Here is a 5,475-nt window from a genome sequence, read left to right on the forward strand (position 1 = left end):
CACTTGTAAGAGCCGAGCAGGGCAAGCCAGGGGCGACCTCAGAGCAGCGAGGTCTGTGTCCTTGTGAGGGCCAGACTCGTGTGGCTGAGGGTCGGACCTGAGCCGAAACTGGGCCAGGTCAGTTAGCCTCCACTAGGATGGTCTGAGATAGAGGGGTGTAGTAGGAGCTCACGAGGAACGTTCGCTGAGGAACACATCCTCTAGTACAGTGGTTCTTAACCTTTTTGGAGGTACCGAACCCCACCAGTTCATTTGCGCATTCACCGAACCCTTCTTAATTGTAAAAATAAAATATGATTTTTTCAAATTAAAAACATAGGTATATTTTTTACTGGTGCACAATCATATGAGTCGGGTGTGTGTCTTAATCTCCGCCGAACCCCTGAGACTGACTCACCGAACCCCTGGAGTTCGATCGAACCCAGGTTAAGAACCACTGCTCTAGTGTTAGGGTTCGCTACGTGCTGCTGTATCGTAGCTCTTTTTAATCAATAAGTGTTGCCTCCATCGACGTCTCCTGCACTACTTATGCTCACTACACATACTCACGTTGAGCTTATTTTGTACCCTCCGAAGCTAACCATGCTAATCGGAGGTGTGACGAAGGACAACATTCAATCCGTGCAATGATGACCATGAAACTCCTTGAACGACTAGCCCTCGCCCAGCTAAAACCACACATCACCTCCTCCGCAAACTACTGCTGCTTCCAGTCAGCTTACCGTCAAAACTATTCCACAGAAACAGCACTCACTAGAGTGCTCGATGACATTTTAACGATCATTGATTCCGGCTCAACTGTTGCACTTATAAGTCTGGACATTTCGTCAGCCTTCGACACCATCAACCATTTGCTCCTTACATCCCTCCTGAAATCCGACTTTGGTATATGCGGCTCAGCACTCAAGTGGATAGTTTCGTACCTTTCTGACCGGCAATCTTCAGTCAGGGTGGGCATGTTCACATTGCCTGAAACAACAGCATTAAGCGGGGTTCCCCAAGGCTCTGTACTAGGTTCCCTGCTCTTCACAGCCTACACTCCCGACGGGCCCTTCACTTCCCTCGGCCGGCTCATGCAAGCTTCGGTAAGCATCACTCAACGCGGATGACACGATATATTCACCGCCATCGATTCTAGAAATGCATCTGGATTCGAGAGGCTCTCGGAATGTACCACCACCGTGCAACAATGGTTCACTGCACACAACCTAGCCCTTAATCCGAAAAAGTCAGTGGCCATCATGTTAGGTACCAAGCAACGTCTTAATTCAGCAGCACCCCACACACATACACATCTTCGGTCACAGCATCAAGTTCACCGACCACTTCAGCTACCTCGGTGTCATCCTAGATTCAACTTTATCCTTCGACGGTCAAACCAACCATATCATCAGCTCATGTAACTTCACCTGAAGGCTCTCTAGACACATACGTCCTCTCATCTCTACTGAAATTGCCAACACATTGGCATGTTGCCATAGTTGGGTCTCGCCTTGACTATTGTAACTCCGTCCTAGTCCGGACCTCCGCTGGCAGCCTAAAGAAACTTCAAAGACTACAAAATAACCTGGCATGCGTCGTCATTTGCCCACACTCATCCCCGTCTCGACTCACTAGCTTGTCTCCGTGCTCTCAACTGGCTACCCATCACCAGTAGGGTCACACAAAATACCGCCTACCTCTGCCACCATGCCTTCATATCAGCCTGCCCCACGTACCTCTCTTCATTATTGACAACTTGCAGCTCAGCACACGGCAGATGCCTGCGCAGCGCGACTCACGACCTCCTCTTGATACCAAGATCCTCTGCACAGCATCACCTCAATCGCCTCCTTTAAGAGGACACTTAAAACTCACCCTCTACAATCATGCTTTTGAGCGATTCTGAGCTTGGCTCCGCGCCTCTGAGTTGCGGCCACTACGTCTGCAATTTGCGCACGTTAGAAATTGAACTATTATTATTAATCTATATATTGGCGACTAAATTGCATAATGCTGTTGTATCCAATTGTGAATCTTATATAAAGTACTGTACATAGAGGCCAAAGACTGAATTACAAGTCAGAGTGCCATGATGCTCAATTGAGCATTTGGAGGTGCTCATCTCATTTACCTTTCTTAGCCATTGGTGGAAATTGCACATTCCTATGGCGGGGGCCGAGATGCCTTAGAGCAACCGCCGTTGATTACTTTACAAAGTGGTGCTCGCAATGTGAATCCTGGTAGACCAAGGAGCTGAATGGACCCGATAATCTGACCCAATCCGACTTGACACTTCGTAGCTCATCAGTTTTCTCCCAACGCTAAAGAACGATTCTGATTCTGATCATGAGACTTTAAACTCCCGATCTTCCAATTTCACTAACAAAAATATCGCCACTCCCCCCCTCCGCTCCACCCACCAACCTCTCTGTCTACCCTCCCCTACAAACACAGTGGGAAGAAATAAGCGGGTACGATGAGTTCCACACGCCCATTCAGATGTACCAAGTCTGCCACGTGATGAAGCCCAACCAGAACAACTGGCTGGCGGACTAACTGGATGATGCGCGGCGGTGCCCAGCGCGTCTTCCTCGAGCTCAAGTTCACGCTGCGCGACTGCAACAGCATCCCGGGCATCTCGGGCACGTGCAAGGAGACCTTCAACGTCTACTACCACGAGTCGGACAGCGAGCGCGTGTCCCGGCATCCACGAGAGCCAGTACGTGAAGGTGGGACACCATCGTGGCCGACGAGGACCTTCAACCGAGATCGATCTGGTCGGCCGCATCATGAAGCTGAACACGGAGGTGCGTGACGTGGGCCCCCTCGCCAGAAGGGCTTCCACCTGGCCTTCCAGGATGTGGGTGCATGCATCGCGCTCGTGTACGTGCGCGTGTACTACAAGCGCTGCCCACGCACCGTGCGTGGCCTGGCCGTCTTCCCCGACACGGTGACGGGCGCCGAATCTTCCTCGCATGTCGAGGTGCGCGGGGCATGCGTCGAGAACTCGGTCGAGGAGGAGGCGCCGCGCATGTTCTGCAGCGCCAATGGCAAGTGGCTCATGCCCGTCGGGAGGTGCGTCTGCGGCCCCGGCTACGAGCAGGCGGTGGATGGGTGCCAAGGTGAGAGAGGGCGCGTGTGGGGGCTGGGGGTGGTTGGTTGGGCACGCGACGCACGGTCCGGCATGCGGTCCGGTGGTAAGTCTGTGATTCGTCTCGCTGCCGGGTGTACGCACGTAATTGTGCACGTGTGTGCGTGTCGTTACCCGAACGTCAGTTTCGCAAAACGAGGTGGGATAGTAGTAGCTGCGCTGCACAGTGAACGTTTGTGTGTGTTGAACTTCTTTCGCGCCGCACGATGACAACCGTGCTTATTGGTTCGAATGACATGAGCGTTCAACGCACGTTGAAAAGTGCGTGGCTCCGGTGGATTCCTGACATCGGCAGGAAGAGCGATCGAGACGGCCATGGAAGTCACCTGAAAGCGCGCGATGCGATCGCCGTCTTTGTTGTGTGATGTGAGGACATATCCGGGTTGCTGTTGGATTACACCTCGTACGATGATTGGCCCTGCCGGTCCTGGCCCATAGCTAATGGGGGGAAGTCTAGGGGCGTGGCCCTGACATAATGGGAAGGTGACATCTGTAAGTATAGGATTGGTTCTGCTGGCTTTAGCCACAGCCAATGGGGGGACGAGTCAGGGGCGTGGTCCTGGGAGCATACGATGGAGTCTAGAAGATTCCATAGAGGTTAACCAGGATTGGTGGAAAGGTACCACATGACCCAGGTATTAAAAGGGGTGGAGACGGACAACACGTGGTCAGATCTGGAACGAACGGAGGGTGAGGCCACGCCCGTTGCTCCGTTTAACTCGTCCGTGCGTTGCCAGCCGCCACAGACAACGCGAACAGACGAATGTAGCCAACGTACGAGGGCGTCTGAACATTCACTGGGGGCAGTGGGGACTCGAGCTGTCTAGGTGCCATCCGTGCTCTTCACTCCGCTGGGTGCGTTTGTTGTGGGGGGAGGGGGGTCTGTGCCGATTTCATCTCTCCGGAGTGGGGCACCACGAACCTCGCATCGCGGAAAGTAAAAAAAACTGCGCGGGTTTCCGTGGAGAGCGCATGGCCCCCGCTGTGGGACTGGAATTTTCCATGGTGAGCTCAGGGCCACCAACAGAGATGAGAGCGCTGCTACGTTGCCCACCCCCCCCTCCCCGTGAGCTGGGAGCAGAGGTCGCAAACGGGTTTTGATTCCTTACCCGTACGCGTACCCGGCCGCACCAGGGTCGCAAACTGGTACCCGTACCCGGCTGGGTACGGGTACCCGTTTGCGACCTCTAGCTGGGAGGAAATCCGACCGAGTAGAGAGGAAGGCAGAGACGACACCACAGGTCCCGTAACTCGAGCACAGAAGACTCCGTTATGGGAGGATTCATGACCGAATAGACGAGTTAGTGACTATAATCACGCATTGTCACGGGCATGAGCGCTCTGCGCTGGAATTTACACCGTTCTGAAATTATTAATCGCTACACTCCAAACAACCAAAGTCATGCTTGAGTGCGCGTTGTATTAGCACTGCACTGAGATTGATGTTCCATAGTCATCTATATATATGAATGCGAGACACGGTCATGCACACATCAAACTCTCCCGTACCACATCCTGAGCTGCAAATGCGTCCGGTCGCTATCCACATCTTAAGTTGCATTGTTGTAAGACGCTGTTTGTATTTGTAGGTGTTTTGTGCAGCAGGAATCTTCACGACGAGTTCGCAAATAAGTCGGCCGCTCTCGTCTGGCACAGCCACCAAGGGAGGAGGAAGTGGAGGAAGCACCCCAAGTTGGGGTTGCTGCTCCGACAAGCCAACAGCTGCTACCCAAAGTTCATTTATTAGGTAGAGCCCTGTGAGCCATTCGGCTCTTGAATCGGGTGCAACCGCAACAAACAAAAAAACAAAAACATGAACAAAAAACATCTTAAAGCAGTGGTTCTTAACCTTTTTGGAGGTACCGAACCCCACCAGTTTCATATGCGCATTCACTGAACCCTTCTTAATTGGAAAAAATAACCTCCGCCGAACCCCTGAGACTGACTCACCGAACCTCTGAGGTTCGATCGAACCCAGGTTAAGAACCAATGCTTTAAATAGAAATAAAAATTTCATCTCGACGTTAAGTCCTGTTATTTGGTTGCTTCTTTTAATAACGCGTGGGATGGACCGGGTGTCGCCGTGCTGAGAACAGTGCGCGATGAAACCGACCACCTGAGTTTGATTCTCCGTCACAGTGTACACACACACACAGTGTGTACACACACAGTGTGTACACACACACACACGGTGGTCTACAGTCTACACACACACAGTGTGTGTACACACACAGTCTACACACACACAGTGTACACACAGTGTCTACAAACAGTCTACACACACAGTGTGTACACACACAGTGTTTTGTCGGGGACACAAAGGCGGCCGGGCGTGCCTCGTT

At 52.3% G+C, this 5,475-nt stretch overlaps 1 pseudogene; it reads left to right on the top strand.

Moving 5' to 3' along the window:
* The first annotated feature begins 956 nt into the window (after positions 1-956).
* On the top strand, positions 957-5,254 carry LOC133339953 (ephrin type-A receptor 4-like; annotated as a pseudogene).
* Positions 5,255-5,475: the final 221 nt, after the last annotated feature.

Source organism: Lethenteron reissneri, unplaced genomic scaffold (genome assembly GCF_015708825.2).
Source record: "Lethenteron reissneri isolate LAM-NWPU_2019-01 unplaced genomic scaffold, ASM1570882v1 scaffold_599, whole genome shotgun sequence".
In the NCBI taxonomy this organism is placed as follows: Eukaryota; Metazoa; Chordata; class Hyperoartia; order Petromyzontiformes; family Petromyzontidae; genus Lethenteron; species Lethenteron reissneri.